The sequence below is a fragment of the Neophocaena asiaeorientalis genome, unplaced genomic scaffold (genome assembly GCF_003031525.2).
Source record: "Neophocaena asiaeorientalis asiaeorientalis breed wild unplaced genomic scaffold, Neophocaena_asiaeorientalis_V1.1 scaffold540, whole genome shotgun sequence".
NCBI lineage: Eukaryota > Metazoa > Chordata > Mammalia > Artiodactyla > Phocoenidae > Neophocaena > Neophocaena asiaeorientalis.
Genome location: NW_020172141.1, coordinates 1,468,536 through 1,481,357, shown reverse-complemented (window position 1 = coordinate 1,481,357; position 12,822 = coordinate 1,468,536). Strand labels below are relative to the sequence as shown.

The 12,822-nt window shown below is 42.4% G+C and overlaps 1 pseudogene; it reads right to left on the bottom strand.

Moving 5' to 3' along the window:
• Positions 1–9,671, bottom strand: part of LOC112404585 (calpastatin pseudogene) — a 38,305-nt pseudogene extending 28,634 nt beyond the window's left edge.
• Between the last annotated feature and the right edge of the window lie 3,151 nt (positions 9,672–12,822).

Below are 12,822 nucleotides of genomic sequence, written 5' to 3'. Positions count from 1 at the left end.
AGCCCCTGCTCACCACAACTAGAGAAAGCCTGTGTGCCTCAATGAAGACCCAATGCAGCCCAAAATAAATAAATAAAATAATTTTTTTTTAAAAAAATAAAAGATAGTTTATTACTCACAGTTCCCAAGAGGAGGGGGCATGCCATGCTGGGAGGGCCACTCAGGGAAGCACCAGGGTCAATCATGGGCCAAAAGGAGAAGGGGGAACCATGGACACGAGACTTTATTGGGGTTTCCATGGGAAGGAACAGGTGAGGCAGGGTAAGCAGGTTTAGAATTGGCTAGCATGAATCATTTCAGCAGGCTCTGGGGCAAGGGGTGTCCCTAGTTGTCTAGTACCTGGTTCTGGAATGCTCAGAGCAGGTGGATAGTGGCCTGAAGTGTGGGAATTCCATAAAAGAGGTAGTTGGAATGTGGGCTCTGGTTTGGTGGAGTTGTAATTGAAAAGTACACTTGTGAGTGAGTTGTTTATTATTTCTAAGAATTGGTTAACCCTGCGAGGAGCAATCGTTCTAGAGTTAAGCAAGACCCCAGATGACAAAGCATCAGAACTACAGGAAGTAAAAGATATGGTTAATACAGCAATGTCTGGAAACAGTTTTGGTTTTTACACCTGGGGAGAGGGTGACTGCTACTGGCATCTACCGAGTGGAGGCCAGCGGTGCTGCTAAACGTCCCACAATGCACAGGACAGTCCTCACTACCAGGAGCTGTGCAGCCCCACGTGTCAACAGTTCCAAGGTCAAGACACCTTGGGAAATTGAAAAGTCCTCAAGGACAACCCTGGAATCTCTTCATATCATTTTGAAACTCCCACAGGGATTCAGAAAATTGTGATTTGAGAACCACTGGGACAGGCAGTGGGAAGCAATGAAGGGTTCTGAGCAAGGAAGTGACTTAGGGTAAAAGTCTCAGGAAAAACCCAGATGTGTCTATTCAGTAAATATAGAAAACCATGGATGGGAAAGATGGACATCGACTTCAGTTGATGTTTGCAGCACCGGCTCTGAGGTTGAAAAAAGGGAATGGGATCGGTAGCGGGGACAAAGGTAGCTTCAACTGTATCTTTACAATTTTACCTCTTCATACAGCCACTATGGAAAACAGTATGGAGGTTCCTCAAAAAACTAAAAGTAGAGTTGCCATATGATCCGGCAATCCCGCTCCTGGGCATATATCCAGACAAAACTCTAATTCAAAGAGATACATGTACCCCTATGTTCATAGTAGCCCTATTCACAATAGCCAAGACATGGAAACAACCTAAATGTCCATCGGCAGATGAATGGATAAAGAAGATGTGGTGTACATACAATGGAATATTACTCAGCCATAAAAAAGAATAAAATAATTCCATTTGCAGTGACATGTATGGACCTAGAGATGATCATAACAAATGACGTCAGAAAGAGAAAGGCAAATACCATATGATATTGCTTATATGTGGAATATAAAATATGACACAAATGAACTTATCTACAAAACAGAACAGGACACACAGACGTAAAAACAGACTTGTGGTTTTTACAAGGGGGGAGGAGGGGTAAGGGAGTGACTGGGGCACGAACCCGTGTCCCCTGCATCGGCAGGCCGACTCTCAACCACTGCGCCACCAGGGAAGCCCAGACTTGTGGTTTTTACAAGGGGGGAGGAGGGGTAAGGGAGGGATGGATTGTGAGTTTGGAGTTAGCAGATGCAAACTATTATATATAGGATGGATAAACAATAAGGTCCTACTGTATAGCACAGGGAGCTATATTCAATAAACCATAATGGAAAAGAATATGAAAAAGAATGTATATATATATATATATGCATAACTGAATCACTTTGCTATACAGCAGAAATTAACACACTGTAAATCAACTATACGTCATTAAAAAAATAAATAAAAATTTATCTCTTCATTAATGAAATCTAAAGTAGATTTGCAAAAATGTTCACACTGAATAAATTGGGGATTGGGTACATGGTTACTTGTTAAATTATTTTCAGTACCTTTCTGAATCTTTGAAAATTACTATAGCTAAGAATTCTAAAAGTCATGCATACAGGGTATCTTCACTTGATGTCATAGGTGAGCTAAAAAAAGTTGAAGGACCAGTCCATGGAACTGGTGAAAGAAAAACATATTTTTTCATGAGGAAACTCACTCCATCTTTCAACAGTTCAGACTAGAAGAAAGATACCGTGGTGTTTTGGCATTTCAATATTTGAAGAGGGCTATAATTGCCCCCAACCTGATATCGCCCACCTGAGTCCTCTGCTGTTCATGTTCAACTCCATGATGCTTCTCAAATGCCTGGCAGTTCCTTGAGGCAGGAGCCATGTCTCACTTTTCTTGTAACAATATCACTTAGCCCCGTACTTAGCACACAGAAGACACACAACACATGTCACTGAATAGCTAATGACTTGTAGGGTTTTTTCCCCCTCTAATGTGGTAGAACCGCAGCCTGGGGTCTTGGATATTCTACCTAAGAAATGAGATGTTCTGGTGATTTTTCTCCCTGAAAATGTTGAATCCCATCAGAAGGCAACGTTTCTCCGTATTCCCGCTACGAGAGATTCCAGTGAGTTGACTGTGACATTTTACACAAGAGATGTTTATTATGAAGGCACTAATAACCACCTGCCATTTAATCACACCCTATTGAGAGACACCTCTTATACCACCATCATTCTTCTCATATGACATAATGTATGAAAAGTGCTTCACTAATGGTTATATGAGTCCAAGGTGGCACTTGGGATTTTACTTTCATAACAGACATCAAAGCACTGACTGTGGTTGGCATTTCACATATTGTTTGAAGGATGATTTGATCTGTGTCTCCCTGCTGGAATATAAGCTGCTTGAGGTCAGGCCAAGTACATTTTGCTCACAATATCATCCATACAGCTTATCACAGGGCCTGATACAATTTTTCGAGAGAAAGTAAAGTGAACAAACAAGGAAAGAGCAAAGGGCATCGAAAAAAAAAAAGAAAGTATGAAACAAGATGTCAAGAATAATGCCTACATAAACCACGTGACCATAAAAGCAAATAGGCCATCCTCTTTACTTACAATTCTTAAATTATCATCTTGTTTTAAAAATTCAATGCATGCTGTTTAATGCTATTATTAGTTGGTATTTCATGAGCATTTTCTTTTTTAAAAAAATTATTTAGTTATTTATTTATTTTTGGCTGCGTTGGGTCTTCGTTGCTGTGTGCGGGCTTCTCATTCGGTGGCTTCTCTTGTTGCAGAGCATGGGCTCTAGGTGCGCGGGCTTCAGGAGTTGTGGCACGTGGGCCTCAGTAGTTGTGGCTTGAGGGGTCTAGAGTGCAGGCTCAGTAGTTGTGGCGCACGGGCTTGGGTGCTCCATGGCATGTGGGATCTTCCCGGGCCACGGCTCGAACCCGTGACCCCTGCACTGGCAGGCAGATTCTTAACCACTGAGCCACCAGGTAAGTCCCATGAGCACTTTCTATGTGCCAAACACTACGCTAGTCATTTTAATTGTATTATCTCACTGAATCCTTAAAACAGCTATAAGAAGTAGGTATTATTAGTCTGTTTCTTTAATTAGCAACACATCTTAACTGAAATTACTCAGAGCAGCTAAGAGTAAAACCGATAAAGATTTACCCAAACTGACAGAGATGAATGCAAATATTTATACTGAAGTAAAATGAAAGATGCAATAGTTTACACAGAAAAATAGGAATCGTATTATGTCCTATTATATTTCAAAAAGTATACTCCACCATGGAAATACAGTTCATACACACAGCTGAAAACATCACGTCAAAGCATACAAAGAATATCAGTTAAAAATACAATGAGAGGGCTTCCCTGGTGGCGCAGTGGTTGAGAGTCCGCCTGCCGATGCAGGGGACGCGGGTTCGTGCCCCGGTCCGGGAAGATCCCACGTGCCGCGGAGCGGCTGGGCCCGTGAGCCATGGCCGCTGGGCCTGCGCGTCCGAAGCCTGTTCTCCGCAACGGGAGAGGGCACGACAGTGAGAGGCCCGCGTACCGCACACACAAAAAAAACAATGAGAAAGAAATAGAAACACAATAATATACTTTAATATATCATTCTTGGTCATTAATAGCTGCAGAAAGTCACAAATTATTAATATTATAATGACTTTAAGTATGAAAACTAATAATATAATAGATACATACCGAATTTGAGCCCTAAAAAACTGGAATCCACTTTATTTTAAAATGCTCATGACATATTAATACAAACTGATTCACATATTTATTTACAAAATCAAAACCCTTACAAAACCTTAGTATGTCTATCCCTCAGGGCAGAAATCTTACGATAGCATCATCTAAACATACTATGGTAAAAACAAAAAGAAGAAACCTACTCTATAAATGACTAATGCCGGTTTAAATAAAACCTCATTAAATGAAGATAAAATACTATGTAAATAGCTTTTGTACTTCTGAGGGGAAAAACTATAACTCTGAACTACAATCATCCCTCAGTATCTATGGGGGATTGGATCCAGGACCCTCTGTGGATACCAAAATCCACGGATACTCAAGTCTCCTAGTCAGCCCTCTGTATCCATATCTATGGTTCTGCATCCTCAGATTCAACCAACCGTGAATCAGGTAGAACTGTAGTATTTGTTGAAAAAATCCATGTACAAGTGGACCCATGCAGTTCAAACCTGTGTTGTTCAAGGGTCAATTTTACTTTGATAGGAAGGCTGCTTATAAAGGACCACGGAACGGTGCCAGAGTGACACTCAGGGGCATTTGCACGGTCTTAAATATGTTCATTGCTATTCAAGAAAAGATGAGTACAAAATAATTAAACATTCAACTAAGATATGCGAAAAGAATAGCAAAATAAGCTTTAGGGAAGCAGAGAGGAGAAAGTTATGAGGAAAGAAGCAAAAATCCATTAGGAAAGAGGGAAAAACTTAGAATTTATTTTAAAGGTCTGATATTTGGACCTTGTTAGTGTTGTGACTGAGCCAATCATAGAGGCAAACTACACATCTCATTTTAAAAAGGAGAGAGAAAATGTAAATGTACAAAATTAGTTACAAGGCAATGATGCTGTGGACAAGAGAGAGTTTAAAAGCGTCGTAAGAGAATACTATTTACTGCTTTATGCTCGTCAGTTTGAAAATCTCAATGAAATGGACGATTTTCTAGGAAAATAGAGATGACAGAAATGGACTGAGGATGAAGCAGACACCTGAGTAGGAAAGAATAACCAGGGAAGGACTTCCCTGGTGGCGTAGTGGTTAAGAAACCGCCTGCAATGCCGGGCACATGGGTTCAAGCCCTGGTCCTGGAAGATCCCACATGCCGCGGAGCAACTAAGACTGCACGCCACAACTACTGAGCCCGCATGCCACAACTACTGAAGCCCGCACGCGTAGAGCCCACGCTCCGCATCAAGAGAGGTCACCCAATGAGAAGCCTGTGCACCGCAACTAGAGAAAGCCTGTGTGCAGCAACAAAGACCCAATGCAGCCAAAAATAATAATAATAAATAAATAAATCTTAAAAAAAGAGAATAACCAGGGAAGAAATTGGAAGTGTTGTCAAAGGCTTACCTCCAAAAAAGGCTCTTGACTCACATGTTTTTATGAACAATTTTTTCCAACTTTTAAGAACAGATAATTCTCGGACTCTGTAAACTGAAAGGACAGAAGAAGATCCAAAGCTTCCTAATTCGTTTCGTAAAGCTATCTTAACTCTGGTTCTAAAACTTGACAACCACAGCACGAGAGAAGAAAAACACAAACTATGTACCCATTGTACAGTCAGAGAGAAAGTATTAGGAATGTGATTCTGACCTCAAAAAATAATGTTCTGCAGCCAAGTTGCAATTTTTTCCTTAAGAATGAAAGGATGTGTTAATTTTAGGAAAGCTACTATTAAAATATATTACATAAACAGGTCAGAGGAGGGGAAAACCTTCTAAACACCGTAAGAAAAAATGTATTAGATAAAATCAAATACCAATATTAGCAAATCAAAAAACGTAATTTTTGACATAAGAAAAAAGGATATATTTTAACCCAGTGAAGATTACATGCAATGATGAAACACCATAGGAGTTTTCACTGGAATCAGGTACGCATCTGCCATCACCACAATTATCTCTCTTTCTTTTTTAATTGAAGTGTAGTTGATTTACAATGTCATGCCAATTGCTGTACAGCAAAGTGACTCAGTTATACACATATAGACATTCTTTTCCATTATTGTTTATCACGGGATATTGAATATAGTTCCCTGTGCTATACAGTAGGACCTTGCTGTTTACCCCTTCTATATATAGTAGTTTGCATCTACCAACCCCAAACTCCCAGTCCATCCCTCTCCCCTCCACCATCACCACAATTACACAGTATTTTTTGGAAGTTCTATCCAAAGCAATAAAACAAACGACTGAAAAAAGAGACATCATTAGTGGCAACAAGACCAACTTGTCATTTCCAGATGACGAATGATTGTTCTCCTTGGAAAATCAAGAGCATCTACTAAAAATCTACTCAAACGAATAAATTACACAGAACGTTGGCTAAAACAAAATAAAGAAGCACCAACTACCACTACCACAAAGCCTCAAAGACTCTTTTAAACATTTCAAAAAGCCAAGTAGCATTTTTTTTAAAAAAGAGACTTATTCAAATGAATACAAAATATACAAAATAGCAAGGAATAAATTAAAAAAGAAACACTCAGGGTCTATGAGAAAAAATACTACAAAACTTTATCAAGATATATTAAAGAAACAAAAGTAAAATAAGTTTTATTCCTAGAAGGAAAGGTATTATTTTATAAATGTAAGTCTTTCCCCAAATAATAGGTAAGTTTAAGGTATTTCCAGTAGACTTCACCATGATGTTATTTTGTAAGTTGAAAAAGTGATTCTGAAGATTATTCAAAACCATAAAGGAACAAGGATAGGCAATTTTATTTAAAAGAGGAGCAATGCAGGGACATTGCTAAACTGTTTATAAAATTACAATCATCAGAACAATGTGGTAATATCATAGGATAAAGAGAGCCACGGAACAGAACAGAAAGCCCAAAAAAGTATATGATAGAAGTACACTTCCAAGTAATTGGAGAAATGATGCATTAATTAGTAAATGTTAGTAGAAAACTTGGTTATTAGTTTTAAAGATCAGTTATATCCCTAATAGCAAAATAACACTAATGAATTTTCCAAGTAGATCGGATATTTGAATAAAACATAAAATCATAACAGAGCTAAAAGAAAATATGAATGTTTAAGGCAGAAGCAATTCTTAACTAAAAATATTTAAAGTAAGGAACAATAAATAGTTTGGGTATATAGGAATTAAAGACATCCAAACCTTTATAAAATTACATGGCACTACACAGGGAATAATAGAATATTTACGATAAGCAAAGGGTTAATATACTTAACATGTACATCCCCTCTCCCTCTCTCTCCATATACATATACATATATATATTATGTGTGTGTGTGTGTATATATATATATGTATATATACATGTATATACCTCTATGGAGGGAGGGGGAGAGAGAAAAATATATATATACACACACACACACATATATGTATTTATACACACTTACATATGTCAAAGAGGAAAAGACAATCACCCTAACATAAACACTGCCAGTTCACTAATGAGGAAAAAAGCAACTTTTTAATAAATATTAAAAATTCTATTATGAAAAATGTTAATAAATGTGAAAAAATTCAACCTACATAGTTATCAAAAGTACAAATGAAACAACCTATAGGTTATCACAGTACCAAAGATAAAGATATAATATTTCCCTCTGTCTCCCAACGTGTGAGATGAGAATTCAAAAGCTACCAATGGAAAACTGGTGAAACAGCAGCGAAGAGCAATCAGACAGTTGGACTGGAGACCGTTTGGATTGTGACAATCCCTCCTCTTTCACTTTCTAGGTGTGAAAACTTGGCATGTTATTAGTTTTCCTGTGGTGTAATTTCCTCTTCTGAAACATGAGGAAAACAACCATCGTCACCTTTAGTACTACAGGGATAAAATGATTTAGCCTATCTTAAGTACTTACAATAGTGCAGGGTATACAGTCAGTGCTGAATAAATATAAATACATTAAAAAATACCTTTTTATGTGTATAATCAATGACCCCATAATTTCACTAAAATGCCCTGAGAAAATAATCAGAGATGTGTATATTGGTTTGCATGACTGAATGATTATAACAGCTTTACTTATAATGCCAAGGAACTAAAAACAACTTCAATTTTGAATGTTTAGGGATTGGTGTAACACATTTTGACCCATCCAAAAGTTGATAAGAGGCAGACGTCAGAATTATATACTCAAAGAATATTTAAGGACATGAAGCAATGCTCGCAATACTTTGAAAAAGCTAGAAAAAAATTATATGAATTTTAATTTCTAAGTATATATATATAGGTTCAGAAATACTATGAGTATAGAAGTGTTAAGTGTTAATTGTGTTTATCTCTGGGTGTGAGGTTATGAACAAATTTAATCAATATTTTTCTGTAGTTTTTTTTTTGTTTCTTCAATTTTCCAATGCACATAAATGATTTTTATAATCTGGGGAAAATGTCACATCAGGAATATTGCCACACTGTCGCTTAACCGCGAATTCTCTGTCATGAACTTCCCCGCACACCTCTGCCCTGACAACTTGCGGATTCCATTTTGCTGCCATGGCCGACTCCTTTCCAACCCGGCAGGACTCCCTGAGAACACCAAGGGGCAGCTCCTTCAGGGTGCAGTTACTGCATATTCTTTGCAACCTTTTTTTCAGCCACCATCTCCATCAGCTGCTCTATTAAAAGTGCCCCCTAAGTGTCATTTAATCATTATACCCAATTCAACATACTGTTCACGTACCGTTGCCCATACGCCGGGCACTGGGGACTGTGGGTTACAATCTGGTAAGACACAGTCCCTGCTTCCAGGAGCGGCAAACACGTAGGAAAGACCTGCCCAAAGTTTCATTCAATGTCACACCACCCTTTTACAAAGATCACCCCATGTTATCTACCTCCTAACGATAACCTCAACTTCTGCAGCACCAAGGTTGCCAAATTTAGCAACTAAAAATACCGCAGGGAACAAACACTGCATGGGGCCCACTTACACAGTTATTCAAATTTATTTGAAATTCAAGTTTAACAGGGCGTCCTGTATTTCATCTGGCAACTTGCTGGATTCTCATATCTAATCAGCAGAGTCTAAATTCGAACCTAATCTCTTGCTTTTAGTCTGATTGCCCTAAGAAACCGCCGCGTTTGGGGTCTCATTTGCTTTTGCGTTTGTGTGCGTCTGAATACTTCAATGAGCTTGGTGCAGTTGAATTCTTGTTTTGCTTCTGGAGTGGTGTCAGGCGTCACCTCTGGTTAATGGCCCTCTGTGAATTAGTGGAGTAACCCCAGGGGCCCTCAGAGCACTCAGATGTGGATGCAGGTCAGAAGGAGCTCTGCGCTGCCTTGGGCCCCCGGAGATGGGCAGCGCACCTTCCTGCTTCTGCTGGAAGAGCTCTTCATCCCGACGGCCGTGTTGCGAACCCCACGGACAGCCGCGGCTTTACCTGCAGACGCATTTGGTCTCCGTCCAACTCTGCAGGCACACGGTCTGACAAGATGCTCAAGGCTGATCGGAGCAGCATGGCCCTAATCCACACCCGCTCCACAGCCCACCTCTGGAACGAATAAAGAAATACTTCCCGCTGAGCTGGGGTCTGCTTCCTGCAACAGGGCTTTGCCCTCCAGCATTCCCGGTTGGCCTCCGGCAGGGGGGGAGACCTAGGGCTCTAGGACGAACTGCTTCAGGATGGAGGGGCCTGAGGTGGCGTTAGGGCCACCCCCCCCCACCCCCGCCTTCTAGGAAGCCCCCGCTTGAGTGGCAGACTCAGTTCTGAGGAATGGCATTTCAGGTGTCCGTTGAGTCCACACTGGCTGGTGCATCCCATTCCAGGCTGCAGGGATAGAAACTGAGGAATCCACACGGCTCCCTGTTCCCCCCAGCCCGTGGCTGGAGGAAACGTCATCGCAAACACTTAGATTTAGCTGGTCCCAGGGAGAGTAGCTATAGCACGTTGGCAGAAATTGTCCCCTCCCTTTGTAATGCTCAGGAAGCATGAGATCCCGTATGTATCAGACGACCTCACTATTCAGAGAGGTCTGGAGGTTATGCAGAAAGCCACGCCTCTTATATTGCTTTGGCTTTGCGCCTAGAGCACAGACACACAGGGCACTGGGGTGGCAGGGGGCGATTTCATCATCCTTGCACGTTTCTCATCATCCATCTCCTGTACTGAAATCTGCCAGAGAGGAGCCCGCCCTCCCCGCTCTGTTGTTCTCTATAATCTCTGGTGCAGCAGGCAGACAGATGGATACAGGTGTGTCTGATACAGGTGGGAGTCGGAAGGTCTCGGTTGCACCTCTTCAAGCCCTCCGCCAGTGACAGCCTTGGCATCCGTTTCCTAGCTGCCTGGCTGGCCCGCCAGGCTTCTTGGCTGGGAAAGCAGCATTTCGGGGTCACCCTAGAGGAAGGAGTGTAGAGCTGGTGGTCTGGTGCCAACCTGGCGTGCAGGTTCAGGGCCTGCTCACCTGGAGCGATGCACGGCCACCCGCCCGTCAGTCTCTCCGCCTCACCCCCTCCTTCCGGCGGCAGTGGAGGGGGTGTTTATGTGTCTGCTATGCCTCCATAGACAGGGGATGGGGGGCTCCCAGCCCTGCTCTGGCTCAGCTGCTGTTATCACCTCCGCATTCAAGTCCTATCAGGCAGGGCCTGTGCCTTTGAGACTGGTGTGTTGTTTCCAGGGCGTGGGCACTGGTCCAGGACACCTCTGTTGCTGCGGTACAAAGCGAGTGAGAGGCAGCGAGGCTCCTGGTCAGTACGGCCCCTCTGTCTGTCCCTGCCTGTCTGTCTGAGGTCGGGGCTGGCGAGCAGAAAGGCTAAGGGGTGTCCAGGCTGAGGAGGGCAGTGGATGGGGTCTCGCTAGAACTTCAGAAGCTGAGCTTTGAGAGATTCAGAAAACAGCTGAATAAAACCCCTGAACCTATGGCAAGCTCTGTGTTCGTTAAAAGAGGGTTGATTCTGGTGCTACAAAAACAAATAGTTCCTCCAGGCTGGGGCTCTTTCATGTTATTGTTCAGTGCCAGGATACTCGGACTTTTTGAGAAAGGAATTATTTTAAGACCAGCCCCAGGAGGTGTGGCTGACTTCAGCTGCAAACCTAAATTTAAAACGACGGAGTCCTTAGAAGATATACGGTCTGGCTTTTTGTAGTTCTTTAAGATGCTGCATTTAATAAGTAACAGGGTCGGATCGGAGTTGTACGTGCCCCTAAACTGAGTTCAAACGCTCTGACTTGATCTCATACTGAACAAAGTAACACATTTTTGTTTGTGTGGCTCCAAAAAAAGTTCACTACTTTGAGGTTAACACCTATTAAGTTATCTTTCTCTCTCCCTCTCTCTCATTCCATGACTTCATAAGCATCTTCCTTGTGTTGTACTGGGCAGCAGGATACAAAGAGAAGTAAGCTATGCCATCAATCAACCCTAGAGAAGCTTGTGAAGAGAGACAGACTCACAAACAACTGTGAGGCGTGAAGTATTAAAAATGGGAGGTTGGGGGCTTCCCTGGTGGCGCAGTGGTTGAGAGTCCGCCTGCCGATGCAGGGGACACAGGTTCGTGCCCCGGTCCGGGAAGATCCCACATGCCGCGGAGCGGCTGGGCCCGTGAGCCATGGCCGCTGAGCCTGCGCGTCTGGAGCCTGTGCCCCGCAACGGGAGAGGACACAATAGTGAGAGGCCTGCGTACCGCAAAAATAAATAAATAAATAAATAATGGGAGGCTGACACCACGTCTGGGGGACAGTGGCACTTCTGGTGACTTAGTGGTCCAAACAGATATGAAGCCCCTTCCTTTAATATAAGCAATAGGAATGCTACAGAAAATAGAAAAAGATATTTTTAATACATAGAAGAAGTGCTAAGAAAGGAAAAAAAAAAAGAAAGAAAAAGGAAAAAATTAAAATCCAAGTGGTAAGAGTAACCGGAAACCCCAGGTCTACATGCAGACCAGGAATTTAATGCCCAGGTGGAAAAAGGGGGCACACCTCTTCACACAGAGGAGACAACAGAGGCAGAACTAGGACCCTAGAGACCCGTGTCTCTGGGAGCGCCCTGTGGTCTAGGAGGGGCTCGCTGGCCCAGGGAGGTAGGGAGGAGGCTGGCCTTCAGTAGGATGCCTTGGATGGGAAAACTAAAAATTCTCCTATAAGAAGTTGGATGCCCTGCCCCACATACCGGTGCAAAGTCCAAATTTACAAAACCTGTGCAGAAAATACAAACCTGAAAACTGAACGTAGACACTGGTTCAGCGCCTGTGAATAATTTAGGACCTGGGGACCTGCTGCTCCCTGTCCTGGATTCACTGCAGGCTTTGGCTTAGAGTCCGCCTGCTATTTAAGTTCTGCAGGAGCTGTAGGTGACTTTGATGCCCACGTGGAGGGCTGACCCAATACCCCGGAACCTTCTCTGTGACCCTGTCATCCTCAGGCCAGTGAGGCGCCCACGTGCGTGGCTGCCCCCCGCTACAGCTCTGGCATTGTGGATTCAGGCTTCGCTCACCAACGGTGACCCCTCCCCTTAGAGCCTGTTTAGCTCCCTCACTCCCGGGACATCAGCTCTGTCCTCCCTAGACACCTTCCTCTCTACCAGCCTCCTTGTGTGTGTATGTGACTATTTTAGGGAGAAAGGATATTACTTTATTGATGTAAGTATTATATATATATATATATATTGCAA